The sequence below is a fragment of the Anser anser genome (genome assembly GCF_964211835.1).
Source record: "Anser anser genome assembly, chromosome: 3".
NCBI classification, from domain to species: Eukaryota; Metazoa; Chordata; class Aves; order Anseriformes; family Anatidae; genus Anser; species Anser anser.
This window is the reverse complement of record NC_139722.1, coordinates 49,106,860-49,127,893: the sequence shown is the minus strand read 5'-3', so window position 1 is coordinate 49,127,893 and position 21,034 is coordinate 49,106,860. Positions and strand designations below refer to the sequence as shown.

At 45.7% G+C, this 21,034-nt stretch overlaps 2 protein-coding genes across 2 annotated transcripts in view; one reads left to right on the top strand and one right to left on the bottom strand.

The window, feature by feature from the left end:
• The window catches only part of SCML4 (Scm polycomb group protein like 4), a 90,091-nt gene extending 72,334 nt beyond the window's left edge, over nucleotides 1–17,757 (top strand). The window contains exon 10 of the transcript XR_014582023.1: nucleotides 123–17,757. The gene's annotated coding sequence lies outside the window, so the exon portion shown is untranslated. The remainder of the gene's footprint in view (nucleotides 1–122) is intronic.
• A 191-nt stretch (nucleotides 17,758–17,948) lies between these two features.
• SOBP (sine oculis binding protein homolog) overlaps nucleotides 17,949–21,034 on the bottom strand; it is a 125,927-nt gene continuing 122,841 nt past the window's right edge. Inside the window, exon 9 of the transcript XR_014582020.1 lies at nucleotides 17,949–18,079. The gene's annotated coding sequence lies outside the window, so the exon portion shown is untranslated. The remainder of the gene's footprint in view (nucleotides 18,080–21,034) is intronic.

The following is a 21,034-nucleotide window of genomic DNA, read 5'->3' as shown; positions in this document are numbered from 1 at the left end:
TGCATTCAGCCGCTCCCAAACTTATTACAGTCCATACCACTTAATACTGACACAGACAACGTCTCCACACCTCACATCATTCGAAAAATGCGTTTGTGACTGCTCTTATCCAAATCCCACAGGAGCTAGCAGGAGCCCATCCAGCATGCGGCACAGGCTTCTCCTCCGTGACTGGTCTCTGAGCAGAGAAATCAGCTGGCATGCACTCGCTCACCAGGCTTCCTTCCTCTGCCAGTGTGTATACAAAAAGAGAATGTAAATAGCGAGATTTCCTTTTTAATAAAAATGTGCTGTAGTGATAAGATTATGGGCTTGAATGCTGTTGACTGCAGTCTTAGGTCTCGTGACTCAGTGTAAGGTCTGCATAAGGCAAGATTTATTTTGGAAGTCCATGGCTGGGATTCTTTCACATGTTTTCATCATTCTGCCTGGTTTTACTCCACACCAGTGCCACCAAGCTCCAGCTCTTCCTGATGGCAAAAGGCAGCTGGGTTTATTCCACCAGCAGCGCAACTTTGCTAACGGCAGCCCTGTGGGCTATATGACATGAGTGATGCTGTCTGGGGCTCCAGTGGAAAGAAAAGTCTGTGTCCATGGCCCGCTGACGGTGCCTCCTATCCCATCTGCAAAGCGTAGCACCATCCCTCTTCTCAGGGTGTTTTGCTCCTGTCCTGCTGTGTAAACCTGCCCAGGCTGCTGCTTCTCTCACGCGAATATAAATCCAGTCTATCCCCACCAGAGTCAAAGTCAGGATTTCTCTATTTTACACGCTTTTGCCTTAGTACTGATTTGGTTTTCTTTCTTTCAATGAGAGAGAAGCAAAAAAAGCATCTTATCCCATGAACGCTTTGGGGTCCCAGTCCAGCCGTGCTGTTCAGCGACGTTTAATGCCAAGCACACACCTGCACATCACTGACCTCAGTGTGTCTTGAGCTTTGTTCCAAGTTGGCCACTTGACATGTTTTTCTGAGCCTAAATATTTTCTAATTCTGTGAAGTCTTTGTAATTCTTTCACTTAATGCTCATTCTGCTATCCATTCATTTTACTTAGCACAATATTCTAGCATTAATTTATTTTGCCATTATTGTCAGGAGGTGCTAAATAATTGGGGGTTACAGAAAGAGCTTATATGCCAATGACTTTTGCTAATGTGAGTCTTCTCCATTTTCAATCAAGAACAGTTACTAAAGATGATACACAAGATATATTGTTGACTATGCCAGGGTTACCATATGATGCTAACAATAATCAGGGAAAAGACATCTGCCCCTTAGTTCTACTTATTTAAAAAGCAAAGCAAACCCTTTAATACTTTGCTGTTTATCAGCTATTAAAACCTCCCCTAATAAATAATCTCCAACAGTGAACATTATATTATACTGAATAGTTCTGTATGCACTTTGCAAATATGCAAACAATGGAGAGCTGAGGTAAAATGAATGTGGAGTTTATGGATTAGAATAACACGAGAATAAAATGCGTGGAGCCCTAGAGCAGCACGGTTATGACAAGCAGCATATTAGTATTACTCTCAGCCCACTTTAAAGGGTTTTATTGAAGTGATTTGTCTTCAGCTGTGGAGGTGTGTGCCTTTCTGTGTGTATGTACATTCAGGTCTGATGTACGTACACAGATATGCACCTGCCCACCGTGTGTACATGTCATACATATGCACACATCCTAACAAAATGGTAACTGTAGAATTAGCATGTTTTGTATCGGTGGGTCCAATTTATCCATTCTTAACATACACAGTGTCTAAGTACATACGCAACCATTTTGCAAGCATAGTGTCAAACTGTGATTCTTCTATTGTTCCTGCAGGCATTGTTTTTTTATTATTTGTAACTTACTCCTTCCAGTGGATTCTCCATCACTATATAGAGGCATGTTTTAATGTATAGCTGTATATTTACTGTTCTGTGTGCTGTATGCTACTGCTTGCATCTTAATTAAACTGAGTGTTACTGGACTTAACATACTTAATTTTGTACAACGGAGTTTTGCTTGGGTTTCACAATTTGATGCAGTATGTTTAAGAATGTAGAATAGAGGGAGATCAGCTATGAAAAAGCAAGGATGTCCCATACTTTCAGATTTATGTTTCATAGAAAAAGCCTGTACTTTCTTTTAGTATTACAAAATTATTTCTGTATTTTTAATAAAGAATTGGATTTACTTGGTTCTATGTATGTTTTATCTAATAAACTGTATTTTTTAAATAAGTGCCTGGTCTCAGCCTTTATACGTGTGTCATGCTTATGGACACACAAAGCATTTTTACCTATCAAATTCCCTGTGGCTGAGTCCGCAGCTCTGCTAATGCCAGAATTGCCTCCTACCCTGGCCAGTGCAGAGCTAATCTCACATTTTTTATTCACATTTCTCTGCTATGCAAATAAGAGATGGATACCGAGGTGTCAGCTTCTTGATAAATCTCCACTGTGATATATTAGCATCAATGCTCATTTGCAGGGCAAGCAGTTTCTTTGGTTCTCTGCTGAATTAAGGGTAGGGTGTCAATTTGAAGCAAGGGTGCAGCACACAGGCAGATGCCTAGTCCCTCAGGCTGCATCTACATGGGCAGACCCTGCTCTCATTTATGCTGATATAAAACTGAAGTGGCTCAGCTGAAGTCATTACTGTTATTCTGGATTTGCACTGGGGAGAAAACAAGAAGAAAATTTGTCCCAAGACCATAATATTTCAAGGTTGATCTGCCCACTTTATACACTGCCAGCTAGTGGAATACTCTAGCAATGTCTCAATAAAAAGCCTGAAAAAGAGCCAAAAAAATCTCAGCTCAACTACTATTAAAAAACTTCCCCTAGAAAGTAAGAAATGCTTTCCCTGTTATGTAGAGTCAGCTCTAGCTATCCAAGAAATACATTGCAGTGAATGATTCCCCTCTTTTTTGCCCTTTAATTACACTTTCCTCTATGATGCTATCAACACTACAGCATGATGAAGTTTCCCTTGAAGTCAATTTGCCATCCATGTCAGTGAAAGCGAGAATAGGCCACTGGATAATAATCTTTGGGTCTTATCTTCTTATTGCTCTCCGTAATCGGGTAGAAATCAGCTGCAAAAACTAGCGTTATTGAAAAGGTAGCTGCACGTATCCAAGAAATGATAGCAAAGAAAAGTGGGTTCAGGTCACCCCTTGATTTCTGGCCCCTCTTTATGAGCCCTGAATATAAGGTAGACTCTAAAAAATGTTTTGAAGTTGTCTTTCCTTTCACCATTCCTTTTTGTGCTGAGACCAAAGATGAAGCCCTGTGAGGTAGGTAGCAACCCAGCTGCTGCTCAGCCCCAGCTGTGGCTTCTCGCTTGTGCCTCCGTTCAGGGGACAAGAGAAAGAGCAGGAAAGTACGTGTCCCAGTGCTGAGAGCCAAAGGCCTCGACAAAATCAGCAGGAAGCCCTGGGCCAGCTCCTGCTGATGGCCACAGTGTCCTCTCCCCCGTCATGGTGCCCCGTGGATGGGCAGCGGATCGCTGTGCTAGGCCCCGGTTCATACATCAGGCCTGACCTCGGTCACACACCTCCCTCGTGGCCCTAAACAACAGGCTGCGGCACTTGGGCTCTTCTGGCTATGAGAAATTTGCCTTTTTTCACCAGACTGCTCTTTTATCTCCAGACTTTAAAGCCAGAAGGAAGGTTTCCTTCAGACTGAATATATGCAGGAGCTGTGTGAAGTCACTTAGAGCCTGGCTTCTAAGGTGAAGCGATTTAACTTCATAGTTGGTTTACGTGCCTGCAAAGTGCTCAGTCCTCCTGGTTCGAAGCTCAGGCACCGTCTGTAATAAATATTGGGGGGAGGGAAAAATCTTCTTCCTTTGATTGTAAGAAGCCTATGGAGTAGACTGGACTTCAGGAAGCCAGCACTGACCTCGAAGATCACTGAGCAACACGGGCCGTGCAGCAGCTTCCTTTGCTCTTCTCTCCGAAGCTCCCAGCTGGGGCTCAGGTCCCAGCTCCATTAAGAATCACACAGGGAAATAAGACATCAGCACTCCTGCCCTGCCCAGCTCACAGGATAGAAGTTACACTTCAGGCAATGGATGAAAAAAAACATATATACACGTACATATAAAAACATACACATCCGTGCATATATATATATATATACACGTATATATAAACACCATGTGCCTGAGCTTGTAGTCCAAAGCAAACAAAGGATCTGTAAGCACTTTATAATTGCTACGTAAGTATAGCAGGCTCTTTTATCTCCCTAATCATTCGGTGTGATGCCAACAGTAGCCTGACTGTCCTTCCCCATATGAGAGGATGCTCCACACAGGACCACTCAGTCATTTGCTCATGCAGCTGCCCACCTCTCACACCTCTGTCAGGAACCTACTCTCCAAAAGCCCAGATATGGGAGGTGATCAGGTTTTATGTAGCCCCCATGGTACTACGAGACAAAACTGAGCTGCTCTGTACCAAGGGCATTTCAGCCTGTTCAGGTCTCTGCAAGGAAAGCCTGCCCACCTCTCCTGTCATCACTTACACTGAACATGTCCAGGAACGATCTTCATTTGCCTGTGTTTTGAGGAGAATTTCTGGTCAGAAATATGTCCAGGCAAGGTGAGTTATTAAGCTGGAAAAAGCTGTTGAGAGACAGGAGTGGCTTCCCATGCCCTTGACTCACTCTGCACATCCATGAGAAGAATCAGAGAGATTTAGCAGGGATTTCCTTTGGAGGCAACGATACACACTTTTCCAACCCTGTAAATGACTCCAAGATCTGTCTGTGTGAGAGCTGTTGGAGGAAAAAAAAAACGCACCCCGCATTCATGCCCTGACAATGAGACTGGTCCTAATGAACACATCTATCTGACAATGCCGTCTTGATGGCACACATGCCACCGACGGCTGAGCAGGACTTTCCTTACCAGCTGTTTATACACCACGGTGACATCTGGCACAGAAGCTCAGAGGAAGAACAGACATATCCCTCGTGCACTCGCTCAATGCCCTGTTAGTGCCGAAAGAGCGTGAAGGAGAAAGAGGAATCCTGAGCATGGGTGGAGAGCTGGGTCTGAGGGACAGGGGTGGGTGGAAGGCAGGGATCAAACCCCAGAGATAAATCAGAAGCTGGGAGATGCTGCAGGGCGCGAAGCCCTGCCAGGCTGCAGGCAAAACACGTGCCCCCATGCCGCCGTGCCGGCAACAGCCTCCTCAAGTGGGGCTGGGGGCTGGGAGTGCAGATAACCCCTGGCACCGTGGTGCCACTCCAGCACACCCTGCTCCTCAGCAGACCCTCTCCTGGCTTTCCATGGGTCCCACACCTTTCTTTCCCATTTCTCAACCTCTCTCGTGCGTTCATTTTTATCCCTGTCTCCTCCAACAGACTGGAGCTCTTTGTTCGAAAATAAACCATCTTTTGAAATACCGTTACTTCTCTCCTTGAACTTTTCCCTGTGAATGACTTGACATTAAGCTGATAGTTGCTCTTAACTAATTGTTAACCTATTAGTTGAGACCATAAAAATTATTGAAAGGCCAAGGCTAAAGCTGTTTAAATGAGAAATATTTCTACAGAACTCCCCCGAGATGAAATAAAAAAGCTCCTGCCGACAGAGCGGCTGCCAGTTTCAGACTAACGGGTTTGAAGATGATGTTTTGCTAACAGCAGTTAATCAGTAAATTCCCATTACTAATAAGGCCATCACTCTTGGCTGAAGCCACAAATTACATGTTATGTTTCTCAGTGCTGAAGATAAAGAGTTCTTTAAATTTTGCATCTGCAAATGTAATGTTTAGCACAAAATGCTATCAGGAAAAACAAGAGGAAAATTGAAAAAGTGTCATATACATTCAGCATCAATTTACTTCTCTGTCACTGAAATTACATATCATTTTTATTCCAGTATTTATTGCCATCTTGCAATTCATATTTAGGAGGGGAATGGAAACCTAGAGGGCTGAGTTTGATCTCAGGCACACTGCTGCTGCATGACAGCCATCAGATAAAAAAGTGAGAGCAGAACATGGACCAGCCGCTTAGGACAAAATTAAAAAGGAAACAACCCCAAAGTTTCATTATAATGTTGCATCTTGATTGTCTGCCAGATCTTTCGCTCGCTTACATTGCTGCAAGCCTGGCTTCCTTCCAGTGATGCAATAGACATTCCAGATTTCAACTCTCTTACTAGAGAGCAGATTTTTTGCTGTAAGTGTCCAAAGAAGAGTAAAAGAATGTGCTTTATTATGGTTAGAAAGCTGCAGGGACTCCTTGATTACCAGTCTCTTTGGAATTGCTTTCCTTGTCCCAGACACAGCTGAATTCAGAGTCGAGTCAGTTGCTCAGAAATGGAAGGTGAAAAGTGCCAATAGCAAACTAGACAGTTGTTTTTTCCCAGTATGAAGTGTTCTTTATCTACATTCCTAGAGACAGCTATACAAAAGTCAGCTGCTGCAGGCAAAGCTCCTCCCTCCAGTGCTAAACGGTCGTTGCGGGGACCCAAAAGCCTCACCTCACCTCTCCTGACCACCCCATATTACAGCCTGCTGCCTTTGTGCCTCTCCACCCCTGGTACCCTGCTGCTACCCTCATCAGCATCCCCAGACTTATTTGGCTATTGGAGAGAGCAGGGTTTTGCCCTGCACTCTTAGATCTGCATAGAAATGAGTGCACACGTATAGGTAGACACGTGCCAGCAGCAGCAACCACGGATGAACACTTGATGTTCATGCACGTTGGCTGTGGAGCAAATAGTTCAGCCTCCACGCTGAGCACGGGTGGGCGCAATCAGGCAGCCCTTGGCATTGGTGCTGATGGGGGTGTTCCCTTCCTGGTGCTACCAAGGTTGTGCTCAGGACCGATGGCCCGTTTGTGTCCAAGGCTGGAGGGCAGACCCGTTCTGGAGCACAGACAGAGCCACGGTCCCCCGGGTAAGGAGAGATGGTGTAATGGCGTGCAGGCAGCAGACAGGAAATATTGCGCTTCGGTCCAAGGGAAGCTTATTCCCTCACAGGGAACAAGCTGAAAGACAGCAGTTATTTTGATGGAGAAGCTTATGTGGCCCAGGAGAATACCGAACATGTTGCATGTGCCGCGATGCCCTTGCCAGCAAGCGGCATCCGTCAGAAGTTGAGAAGGGCTCAGCACCAGGGGGTCAGAGCCTGCTACCAAAGCGTCTTTTGAATTCCCGGTGCTGTGTTTTCTTGGCACTGAAGAACTTGCCTGTGAATTTCTCAGTCAAGATGATGCCGGCTGGTGATGTCTGGTGTTTTCTTCTCCACTTTCTCTTCTGTTAACACATCTTCTGCTTTCTCTAGTATGTCTTAGAGCTATGTACAGTTTCCTTTTGGGTGGAACTGTGTATTTTTTGGCCGTGCTCTACTTTCTACATTTTCTGCACATATTTTCCCTCTTTTGCTAGCACCTCTGTATCCTTCCTTCACTTAGCCATTAACATTGTTGAAATCATGACTTTCCTCTCCCTCGCTCCCCCTAGTTAGATAAACAGCTTGGTTCTTCTCTTACGCCTTTGTATTTTCCACCAGAAAAATCCCCTTCAAGGTGGATCTTTCTTTCACAATCTGTGTCTAGGAAACAGGATCTCAGCTGAGAGACTTCTACCTCAAACCAGGACATGCTGACAGGCATGAAGTTCAAGTTCCAGGGAGCAGGTCTAGAAAGCTGAGGACTCCTTTTCTGTTGCGGCTGTACAACATGAAAGGGTACGTGTAGCCTCAGGGCAAGCCAGTGACCTCCACTGCAGTTCTTAATTTTTCTTTTCCTGAAGCCAAGGAGGCTTAATGTTTCCTTGGTCCCATTACCTGATCTTTGCCTCAGCCTACCTGCATGAAAAGGGACATTAATAATGATTCTTCTCTTGATGAGCAGTTTTACACAATATTTCTCATGTGCTGGTATCCACCTGAGTCTCAGTTTCCGAAAGCTTAAAACTAGGCACAGTGAAGGAGTACAAATTGTGTCATATAGAGGCTCATGCACATATAAACATATCAATACATACATATACACATAAGAGTGCCTATCTGCACCCATCCCCTGAGAAGCAACACAACCTGCTTATCCTAGAGAGGCAGGAGATGAACAGATGCTGAGATCCTTCCAGTTTTACCTGCGGAGTCCTCATGCTGACACAATCCTCCCTCTGCGAGGAATCCAGCCTTGCCCTTGTCATGACTGATGTCTCCATAGCCATGAACAGCCACTACTACATTAGGGACAAAGGTCCCAAACTGATCCTCGGAACTTTCTCCACAAAATAAGCATCCTTCTGGCTTCTCTTGTCTGCAGGGCCTAGTCTGGCAGGGATTTTTTAAACTTCCTCTTGGAAGATATAGATTTGAATCACTTGGGCTAAGATCTATTCTGGTTTATTCCACACTTCAGCAAGTGATCTAGCCACCAACCTGCCAAATAAAAGACCCTCCACCATGGCACCAGGTTGTCTTTTGAAAGGACTTTGCTCCTCTGAGGTTTTGAACAAGCAGGCTTGTCTCTTAGTTCTGGGAGGCTTAGGGCTGTGAATCTTAATTCAAATAGAGCACCTCCTTCAGCTTATAGAGCTCATCCGCCCTGGAGGGGCATAACATTTAAGATGAGCCCATAACGTTTCCTATCAGCAAGCTTCAGGTGATCTCTTCCTTTGTAGACCCACAAATTAAGGGGCTCTGGGGCCTTGTGCAGTGACCAGGAACATAAAGTCAGATCTTAAAATTTTCAGTACTGTTATGAAACGGGTCGTTTACAAATCTCCTCCTAAGCAGTTAACATAGTCAGCTAAGCCTGGTGTGAGTCGGGAGAAAGTCCTCATCTGAAAACAACAAAACCGCAGTGGATTGGGGGTGTGGGGGAGGCAGGAAGGGGATAGTTTTTCTGTAGTCTTTTTCTTTTCTCAATTTCCATATCCCAATTTTCCATTTCCACATGTGAAGCCGTCTATCTCCTGTGTTTTAATTATCCAATTTGAAGCATTTTGACTTGGTCTTGATTTTATTGACTTAGGTGTTTTTGTTGGCTCCACCACCAATCATCGGCAGGGACTGAGAATGGATCCTTCACAGCCAAAACCATATCCTGTTACTGCCCGAGTGCAAGAAGCATCACCAATAGCTACGAGCAGCAGGGGTCTTCTATCTCCTCCAAAGAAAAACGACCCGAAACAGGACGCAAACCTCCAAGCCAATGTGTTATATAAGAAAAAAAAAATCCATTAGAGTGAATGGATTACTCTGGGTTTCCTTTAGCGGTTACTGGAAATGTTAATGAGATCACTGGCTGTTTCTTTTGCAGAGAACTGTGAAATGTGGGTTTTCAAATCTGAACTGGTTTATGGTAAGCCAACTGTATCGCTCCGTACACCATCTGCATAGACGTAGAACTGACACCCTTGTTTAGCTCAGAACAACTTCAGATGAACAATCTGGGGAAGAGACTCCCCAGTTTAAGTAAACTGAATTAAAAAGCGTGATGAATTGCTACAGATTATTTAGCGTCAGACTTCTCTGTTTTGCACACTTATCAGAATAATCAAAGCACCTACACTTGGTGCTAATAAAAACTCTATTAACGCTAATTGATTTTTTGATTGTAAATTTATTACCTAGAGTTTCATGCTACATGGCCATGCAATATAATATATCCTACTGTCTGCAAACCATGTATGGTTCTGAATAGATGCTGTCAGTAAACTCCACAAGGAGGATATTGTAATTTCCATACCCATCCCCACAGAGCCCATCACAGCAGAGGTCCCTGAACCTCATGGGATCGATGCTCAGGTGACAAAAATGGTCACTAGGCTGACTACAAAGGCGCTGGTCACAGGAACCACCGAGCCTGCTCAGTGGGTCTGTGAGGAGTTTTGGGTCACAGAGCCAGTGCCAAGCCTGCAGCCATGGAGAGAGAGCTGGGGGAGCAGGTAGAGGGAGCCACGGGCAGGCAGCATTGGTTGAATATGCCTGGAGGTGAAGGGAAGGACGCAGCAAAAAAAAAAAAAAGACCAAGTGAAAGTCAGCTGGACCTATTCAAATAAAAAATAAGAAATAAAATACTGCATATTCATCCAAATTGCAAAGTGTCACTCATTTCTGAGGTTGCAATAGTTCTGTTTGCTTTTATTAAATTTTGCTTTCTTAAATTATCACCTCTGCCTGTATGCTGCCATTTCAAAAAGAGATGAATCTTTTTTTTTTTCTCCCTCATTTTTTTGCTCCAACCTTCCAAAAACAACCCTTCACCTTTGGGTAGAGAGGAGGCCTGGAAAATTTCAGCCTTCTAGGTGAAACTTTTGGATAGCCACGAGCAAGTGAAAACAGGGAGATATAACATAATGGAAACACTTTGGCAGCCTCAGCTGTGGCTGTCACTAACACTCCAGCCCTAATGAAAACTTTCCTGAAGCAAGGCTGGGATGGATGCATTAACCCAAAGAGGGCCTTTCCTATCCTCCCGGTTATTTAACGGAGGGCTGAGCCCCCCAGGACCGCACATGGGGCACACTGGTGACCCTCCTACACCTGTGCCAGCCTCCAGCTCCATCACTGGTGGCTCCAGGCTGGCGGGAGGCAGCGTCCATCTCCTTGCAGCCACCCCGCTGCTTCATGGACACAGCGTTAATCTGCCCAGGCTGGGCTTTCTCCTACGTGCACCACATTGGATGAGGCCTACATGTGTAAACCAGAAGGTTATTTCTCCCCAGAGTTTAGCCCAGGCAGGGAAGCGGCCCGGCTGTGAAGATTTGCCCAAGACAAGAGCTCTCCACATTCCTGGTTTGCAGGCGACCTGGCCTGGTGTTCCCTGAGCACCAGCAGCACCGTTCTGGACAGCTTCCCTGGACCCGCCGTCCCGTCACCCGCCAAGTTTCCATGGAAAGGACACTCAGCCTCGCCTGGCAGGAGACAGAGAAGCCGTGCGCTAAGCTGTTGGACTCCCAGCAGGGCCAGAGGCCCAGACAAATAACCCAGTCCCGCTCCATCGCCCTCAGCTGTCGGGTTGTCCTCCCTCGCAGGGCAGCACCAGCAGGGTCAAGAACATGAGCCCAAACGCAGGTCCCCAGCCAAGCGGGGAAGGCCCCAGGAAGGCTTGTCATGGCTCTGCCACAGACAGAGCCACCCCAGCCGAGGAGACAGAGCTGCACCATCCCCAGGACAGACAGAGGAAGCTGCAGAGCCTCTTGGTGCACCCTCGGCCCCAAAAAGCTCTGTTTGCTTGACATGACCAACGGCCCTTTCTGTAAAAGGTTCATCTACCGGGTCAGCTGGTTTGCAACATGAAGAGCCAAAATCTGCTTTGATTTTAAAAATCTTCTTTCTCATAATGTATCTAATTATCTTATAATGTGTATAATTTCAGGAGAGACCTCAGGGCTGTGATTCTGAAGAGAATTATCATGCTTCCCTGCTGGTAAAGTGCCAGAGAGGTGAAAGACCTCTGTTGCCAGCACTCAAGTGATGGGTTTAGGCAGCTGCCCCATGAACATGCTGACCATCCTTCCCTCTCGTGGGGTCTCTTCTCTACCTACACATTGCACGCGGCCCCATTACCAATCTTCAGAGACCACCGCAGGAAACCCATCATGTAGGCACATCCGTGCTGTCCCAGCTAAAGTAGATGCCCTGGGTCTACCCCAAGCCCTATTTTCCAAAAGCATCTGGGGCCTGTACTCAGGGCCTGTACAACCAGAAAACATGGAGCAGCAAAGGTGATTTTGTTCTGCCTGCATTCAGAGCCAGCCAAAAGCCAGGCAGCCACAGGGCAGGGCATATCATTTCAAGGCCAATGCTGGACTACATGGTCTCGTGGGTTTGGATTAGCTTAGTGACAGGATAGTGCTCACATACCACTGCCCACAGGGTGTCCCACACTGCATTGACCTCCTGTAGAGCTCAATCACGAGCTCAAACTTCCTAGCACCAAGAGTAATAAACACCTTAAAATGCCCAAGTGGCAAAACAAAGCTGGGGTAGGTACGCACAGTCCTGAGCTGAATGAGGGCTGAGCAGCCGTGACCCCATAGTTCTGGTCTCAGCACCTTCAGAACATCAAATTTTGTGTCAGCTTTGTGGGCCAAAATAGCTGCAGGGCAGGCACAGACAAAGCTGTGCAAACACCACAGCCTTGAGGCAACCACCAAGGGCAAAGAAAAAGCAGGTCTGGTAGCTATCAAACTGCCCTCTTGTCACTGTCCTGGGAGCAACGCACGCAGGCCCAGACCTTGTCAATGAGAGGCAGAGCAGGAGTAAAAACTGTCCTTTTGCCCATGGGCAACAGTGAGGTCTGAGCTTGCTTGGTATCTCATATTTTCATGTCTGCATGTACTGCTGTATAACTCTTACATCTCTATAAACAGATGAGTATAGATCTATATCTACATACATAGATTTTTTTTTGGTAACTATCGGTCACGATCGAGTCAGATTGAGTCAGGTTTTCAGTTGTTAATTTTGCTCTGGAAATGCAATTGTTCATTGATTTGGAATAAAGCAATAAAAAACAATGATCATTTGCGAGTTTCTCCTCCTCTCTTCTCAAACGGAGGTTTCTGGCCCCACATCTAGAGTATTGCTACACAAACATGCTGGACTTTGCTTCCAGCATGACCAAGGCATGGGAAGGAATGTGTAAAGGATCTTCTAACAGCAAATCTGCCACTGGTGGAGAAAGCTTCTATTGTGTCAGAAGCTGCCTGACACAAGGCTTCTGCCTTTTCCCCTTCCCTGTACATTTCAGCCTCCCTCCTACAAATCCCTGCCTCTGCCAGGGTGAACCAAATAGCAACAGCAACCTTTGCAGAGCTACTCCAAGTCAGGGCTAGAAGCTTCCAGGAGGGGTTAGGAACAAGAAACTGTGACTGCTGGCAGAGGTTAGAGGGAAATTTAAAACGATAATAAAAGTTATAATTCGTGAAATTATAACTGGTTACTGTCTAGCAAACCTACCCGTGATTTGGATGACACTAATATTGAAAACAGGTATATCAGTGATGGCATGTCCCTGAGAAAACATTACATTTACGCACAAAGGCTCTTAGAGGTTCAGTTCACAACATCTGTCTGACATACAGGTATCAGGCCATTGAAAGGCCTAGATATATGAAGCAATTGAAAGGACACACACTGTAATTACTGGGATATACAGATATGCACATTTCAACCTTCGCTTCAGAGCAATAAATCTTTGTTAGGTAGATAAATCTTTGGCTGGTAAGAGAAGACTTCTGCAGCTGCTTTCTGTAAAGCAAATGTGCTCTCACATTAACAAGCCTTAATAGTGAATAGTTCCATTAATTTTGTTGGGGTTCCTTGCAAAAGAAAAGATGGTAAGGTTTCTTCATTGGAAGAAACCTGATGAGGACACATTTTGCCAATGTATTTCAGGTATATTGCCAGTAAAACTTACTACTCCAAACTGAGGGTCCACAACTCTCACAAAAATGCCAAAAAAATGAGTGTAAGTACCTTCAGGGCTTACCACCGTGTAGGTACAGGATTGAATTGCTCTGGTTTTGTCTCATGCAAGTGGTTGTCCTATCCACAAAGAATTGCCTAGAACCTCCAAGTCTATTTCAAACCGTAACACCTTTCTGACTGTCACTCACCGGGAGCATCAGAAGAAGGTGCCAAGACCATGAATATATCTATATGTTTTGCCAGTCACAACCAGCTAACAGCTGGATAGCGCTCTGGAAAACATAACTCTGAATGTTCTTCCCTGTGTAGACACATGTCACCCTTTTAAAAATTCCTCTGGCACCAAAGTCCGGTGGCAATAGTTTTTTCAGGTTTTGATGCAATGCTAAAAAAAACCTTGTACTGATTTTTAATTTCTTTCTGCCATTGTTTTGTTCTTCTTTGTAGCTATGCCCCTTCACTCTTTAAAACCAAAGTTGCATCCTTTCACATCTCCCTTTGCATGGAAGCCTGCTCATGCTTCCAATCATTTTTGTTGCTCATTTTGTTATCCACTTATTTCTCCCACGGTTATGGTCAGGTAAACAGCTCTACCTCAAAACCAGCACGGTCATACTTTTTCCTAGTATTACTTTGCCAGTCCACAGGTAGTGGATGTCATTTACCTTACGCTGTGCCAACAAGCTTTTTGGAGCTAGAATTGCCTTTCCTTACTGTTTGGACAGTCTGTGACCCTGAGGGGCTTTGTCATCTGTAGAGGTTATTTAGGCAAAATAAATAATTAACCATTAATCAGCTGAACAAGTCTTACCAAACTCAGCAGGGCTTAAGTTAAACTTAGTGAGGTTCAGGAAGCTCAGTGGCTTGTAGGATTGACTTCTTTTGCTCTGAAGCACTTTCCCCAATTAAGCCACAGTTCAAAGGAGGCTGTGGGATTTGGCTCATTATACGTGACACTTCTTGGGAGTTCTGAGGAAAGGGCCAGAGGGAATAGTCCCCTCTTTCACTTGAGCAATGAGGTGACTCCCCTGGAAACCACTCCTTTTAGTGCCCTATTAGTATTCTGACATATCGTTCATCCTATTAAAAATTACCATGTCACCCATGCCTTTACTTACTGTCATCAGCACAGATGGGCATTAGCAGGCAATTCGTTAGCTCGGCCCTGTCTGAAGCTATTTCACAGCTGCTGAGGAAGGGTGTATTCAATATAGGACAGAGCCTGCCCTAGAAATATAAAGATGCACAGACCTTTGCACGTGACCTGTGGGTCATGATGCTGTTTTGCTTATGGTTGTCCCCAGAGCAAGATCAGATGGGTTTCTCCCTTATTCAGAAGAAAGTTGAAAACGCAATGAAGCTAACAGGACTGTCAGGGATTCAGGCAAGATCAGGGTGAGATCTGGCTGAGTTTTGAAGAAACATTTTTGCCCTTCACCAAAATCCCAAAGAATTATGCAGGACTACTACTGAAGATCTACTATCCCTTTGTGTTTTTATTAGAGTTGCAGAAATAACTTTTTATTTCTGTTTGCATTTCAAACAGTAACTGTTTGGACATTGAGAAATAGTCAGTTTGAGTATATTTATTAACTTTCGAGTTGTTTCCTATGCTCAATTTAGGCTAATTCTGATCCTAAAATGAAGTTTGTTCTATTTGTTTCTCTTTAAGTTAGCGGTGTTTTGTACATCCTGCCGGACCCAGGACATGCTACAAGAAGGCATATTTATACATCTTTTTTGTTGTTATTTATTTGGTTTCTATGGTGTATATATTCTGCAGGAAATCTACATGTAGCTCTTTATTTGGGAAAAGGAAACTTCATTAGTGAGGCCTTCTTTAAGCACAAATACCTCAGAGAACAGAGTAAAAGCAGTGACATAGAAGTCTGACCCAGAGTCAAATGAAATGGAAATGAATGGAACGTCCTGGAAACTTTACTGTTAACTGCAATGGGGCCTCTTCTGCCAAAAGCACCATCTCTGCTCTCTAGGTGTCACAGGCCATACATGGGGGAAGCAGCTATCATCCTCTTGTCTGCAAACTTAAGATAAAAGGAGAACCATGGAGAAATCATCTTGAAATTACGTGGGACTAACAGATATAATCCAAAAAATCTTCATCATGTGCAATTATTTGGATCAGGTAACATTGCTCAGATTGGAACTGTTTCCTTGAAAATGTACTGTTTTCCAGGACTGAAGTTTCTCAATGCAGACAAAGCATTTTCTGAGGCACTGCTCAGCCGGTCGTAATCCTGCAAAGGGGCAGCCACAGGTTTACTCACAGCAGAGCTGAATGTCAATCTGAAATGAACTCTAGAGTTCATAAAGAACAGCTAAGAAATCTGTTTCCTGCTCCTTACCTAGGGAACAAGGAACACTACTTTGGGACCTGGCTTCTCTCTAGACATCATAAATAACTACACATAGCAGGAAAAAAAATTTCCATGAGTTAGGCACATACTTTAGGAATAAGTAAATCACTCTGTTGTTTCCTGTCTCCTACCAATAAAAGGGGACTTATTTTAAGTATTATGCATGCTGTTCTACAACAGAACCGCTACACTTTAACAAAATACTGGGGTAGTTTTAGCAAAGTCCACCAGCACACTGGTTCCAGGTTTGCTGGAGCTGCCAGATCCTGTGTGCTGGCTTCCCAGCAGGGCGTCACAGCCTGGAGAACAGAAGACTAGAGGATTGCCCACAGGAATGAGAGGGCTCATGTGGCGGGGACCTCGGTGTGAGATCATTTATTTGGAGATCCAAGTGTGTTGTTTGAGCAGTCCAGCAAGAAATTCACCTGCTAACAGTGGGTGTAAAACTCTGCAGCCCCACAATGTTGAATGGGGCCACCTGATGCAGTGCGATTTCAGAACAACATAGCAGCACAGGTCCCAGAGATTTGTAGTGGCGTTTCTGCTCCTAAACCATACAGATTCAGCCTCTGATGGTATTTAGGTGCCTAATTCCTACCGAAGTGCTTAGCTCCCTTGAAATCTCGATTAAAGAACTCAGCGCAAGACAGCAGCCTTTGCAATGAACTGGCCCTTTGGCACCTCTGATGAATGGAGGAGTCAGGAATAATGCACTTATTTCTGTCATCCCACACCACTGAGAGAGGGGGAAGTACCAAAGAGGGAGAGAGTGGTTGCGGGCGCCGACCCCTCACCAGGCCTCGCCTACGGGGCAGCCATTTTCTCGCCAGCCCTGCCCCGCGGGGCCGCGACCCGCCGCTCGGCCGGGGCGGGGAGAACCCAGCGCCGTGTCCCACAGCCGGGACCCCCGGGGCCGGCATGGCCGCGGCCTCGCACCCCGGGGAGCCGCCGTCCGGCTCGGCCCGAGGCTGACACCTTGTGGCTGCCGGGCAGCATGCCTGCCCGCGGCGGCGGCTGCCTGTGGGCTCGGCGGGGCCGGGGGCCGCGGCCGCCCCGGGAGTGGGCTTGTGGCCGGCCTCCGGTAAAGGGGGGCCGGTGCTGGGCGAAGCCCCGCGGCTGCCTTTCCCTCCCGGGCCGGCCCGGGTGCTCTGCGTCCCCCGTGCTGAGCGGGCGGCCTGGGGTGTGGGCTCGTCTCTCCCAGGATGCAGAAATTGCTAAAAAAGCGACCAGGCTCTGGTTGTTGACCTTGCCGAGCCGCAGCTGTTCCCCCCCGAGTCCCAGAGCAGGGCAATTCGTAGGCTTTCTGTCATCTTAAACTATCTGGCCCAGGAAATGGCACACAGGGAAATGCGCTTTGTATCTGCAAAGACACGGGCACAGGTTTATGGCCTCTGCCTGCAGATGTGTTAAAAACACTGGTTTTCCTTTGCTTTTCTTTGACCCACACCTTCTCCAGTGACATCCTGAAAGATGGGGAGATTTCAGGAGCTGATGTTAGCCACAAAGGGTACCTCTATCCGTCTTGTCACAGTCAAAAGCACAAAGTTTGGCTTTTTTGGAATAGAAATAACGTGCTTTGAACAAAAGAGCCAATCAGTGGATTTTTTATGCCATTTCCATCTCTCTGTTGTCCTTTAGGGAGCTGCTGATCTTTCCCTTCATCATTATTTACCAGAAACATCCATGACTTTACAAAAATAGATCTTCTCGGTGGTGCCACGTTTACAGCTTCTCCCCGTTTTGTGTTCAGACAGCCGGAGCTGTCCCGGCTGTGGCAGCGAGGACGCCCGCCCGGCCCCAGCCCAGCTGGGGCAAGCAGCAGAGCCTGGCGTAGCAGGCTGGCACGCAGAGGGGACGCGACGAACCCGGGTGACTGCCAGACTCCGAGGTGAAGTTACGGAGGGGCCTCATCTGACTTTGCTCATGCAGCGTTTCATTAAAGGACTTTGCACACATCAGAATGATGGAGCATAGGCCAGCGTGTTGGCTCTGCAGGCTAATTAGTCTCTCAGACCTTCTGCTCCTCTGGAAGTCCCAGCCCTGCTGGGCAGGATGGGGCTTTGTGTTGCTCGTGTCGGGTGGCCAGGTTCCACATCTGTGGTGCTGGTATTTCGCTGGTCTGCAGGGCTCTCATTTGGCCTATAAACCGCAAACATCTGCTGGGGTTATGGTCGGCTTGTTGGCTGATTTCAGCAGGGGTGGTGACCTGCTGTACGAGTCGATCAGTTCTGGAAGAGCAAACTGGATGCAATGTGGAGGAGTTAGAGAGAGCAGGAAAAGCTCTCAGCCAGTCCAAAATAAAAACTAGGTGAAAAAAAAAAAAAGAAAGAAAAAAAAAGAGAGCTGTAGAAATGGTAAAATGCTGCGGCTTGATATCCCCATGTCCTTGGTGTTTCCCATGCACGCTCTCCCTTGACAGCTAGATATTATTTTTTAATGTGTGTTGACAACTGCGCAGGGTACTTTATCAACCCAATAAGATAAACAAAAATCTAGAGTCACTTAAGAGGAAGTAAATTATGAGAAGAAAATGTGTCTCATGCCTACACTGATAAAGTACCCTTAATTTGATTTAGTCGGGGAATAGTTTATTTTAAAGTGATATAATAGCAATTAATTCACCATAATAGCCTTGATCACAATGACGTCTTCTGCTATTAATGCAGATGTCATGTGCATCTCAGAGAAATGTCACCCTAGTTCAGCAGGCTGAAGAAGGAAATGTGTAAAAGAAAAGACTGTTCTCCATCGCGGAACAATTCCACCGACCTTTCCCTCTAGTTACTGTGGATTGACACAGAGGTAAATGAAGGCAGGACTGGGCTGTCAAACACTCAGTGTTCACCTTCGTTCCTTTAAAAGCAAAGTCCCTGACACTGCTCTGATTCACCTCCCTCCCATACCAGAGCAGACTAGGAATCACTCTTTCTGAAAGAGTCGACGGATTTGTGCTAGCTGAGAGGAGATCTGGCCTTTCTTCGGTGAAACATGCACAGTTCTTGCCATATAAATTCAGTTTAGATGCAGTCGTTTGGGTGAACAACTGTAGAAGATACTTATCCCACCAGTTATTCTATAGTCTCACTGAGCATTTATTTCCAGGGCAAGCAGGGCAGTACATGCCGAGAAGGAGTGATGGAGCACAACTCAGTGAAAATAATACGTTAGGCCTGATCTGGACCCATTTCTGCTGGCAAAACAGACTCTTTGTTCAGGAACTTAGTCCAATTGGGATTATTCGACAAATGGAAGTGTTTTGTAGTGCAACCTTGTAAACTACTCAGGGATTTCAAAAATAAACAAATACAAGAAAAGGCCCTGTGGCTGATCCTCAATGCCTGATATTTTCTCATGTGCGTGGAGGGCAGAAGACAGATCTCTTTCCTCGTGGCTATGAACCCTGCCATTTCAGGGATGTCACTCACTGGACCGCATTATAAAAAAAAACATTTAATGAAGTCTCCCCTTGGGTTTGCATTCCTGAAGAAAGCCGCAGCAGCCCAGAGTACAACTCACATCAACCAAACAGCTTTCTGAGCCCCTGCCCATCCTGCTGGGAGAGCTCCTCAAGGGCACCCATGCAGCCAGCCTCCCCAGACCCCCTGGTCCCCCTGGGACCCTCAAAGATCCCAGCCAGCGTACCCGCTGGTGCGTGTCCCTCTCAGAAGAACCCAGGGGGGCTGGACAGAAGCAAGGTGAGGAGACTTCTGTAAAAAAACAGCCTGCAAGCCCACGAACTTAATGGAGGGTGGAAACCGCATGTTTTTTTTTTTTAAACAACCGCTGTAAGTCTTAGAGTGGGGATAAAATTTTCTATTAAGTTCTGTACGATGGAAAGGTTATCACTTTCTATCAAATTCTCCTGGATTTTCCTGTGAGGGCAAATGTGTCTGACTGATAGTGCAGGCTATCAGACACAAGGAAAATTATCTAATTTATAGCCAGTATCGAGAAAGCCACCAGCAGCAGAATAAAATAGTTCTCCATATGGTATCGTAAAGCTTCCAAAAACTATAGTTAAAGAAAACAACAATGCTGGTAGACAAATTTTTCTTTTGTGTATGAAGTAAAGGGTTACAACAACAAAGCAGGTAAAGACTGACAAGAAGGAACAACATCTTTGATTGTCCTATATGAATTTATAGCTTTTGTGCACAGGATTACAAGTATTAGATGCATCTTTGTGCTAACAGGGCTCATGTTTTGAAGTACAAGAAAACTCTACAGTTACATTCTGTGGAGGCTTCAGGACACAGTTTGCCAAATGGAAAAACATTTGGAGGTTTGGAAAAATCTTGCACATAAATTACTAAAGGCACGAAGCGCCTGAAAGATGGATGAAATCAGAAGCCAAGGAAAAGCAGCGTGTGTGCCAAGGAACAAAAAAAAACATGTAATGATTTCTTTTAATGACTCTCCTGCAAAATGGAGAGCAAGCTTCCAGGGCATGTCATATTCTCATAAAAGCAGCTTGCCTGGGTGATGAGAAATACCCTGTAAGTGGTCAGACCAAGACCCAATTTTTCATCCTTTCTGCACGTAGCTCTCCATTGATTATGTTAAGTGCTACCCACTGGTTAAAAACACAGAAAGCTCATTGTCTCTGCCTGTGGCAAAGGGCAGCTACACACTTGTTAATTTCCTGATTTATGACACCCTATAGAAGAAATTGAAAGTGGGCACATGGCGGGGGGGGGGGCGAGGGGGGAGCGCTATTAAAGCAGAAGGAGATCAGGAAGTTTGTGATAAAGAAAAGGCAGGCTCTCATCTGACATGTAATCTCTCTTTTGGCTTGGAGTAAACCTGCTCCTTCAAGGCTATGCCATCAGCAGGGTCCGGCTCAAGTTTCACCACTAAATCTGAGTCAACAATCTCTAATCTGGACACTGGGCTCGGGATCCAGGCTCAAGTTGCACTTGGAAGCAGACAACAGGGACATGGGAAGGTGGGGGCCGGGGGGAGTGGGTAGGGGAGGAAAAAGACAATCTTTGTTTCTCATTTGATTGTCCACACAAGGCTGAACTGAGGTCATGTGTCTTTTTTTTTTTTTTTCCTTTTTTTTTTTCCTTTTTGTGTCATCTACCAGATAAAACTTTGCACCTCTCTGGCCTTGAAATTGCCTTCCTGACACTTACATTAAGTACAGAAGATATATGCCCGGGAATCAGGGACGTAAGTTTGTGGAGCAGCTCAGATTTGGAGTTCTTTTCATCTTTCTGACATGTGATACCGTGACATAAGCTGCCTGCAGTGGGGTTG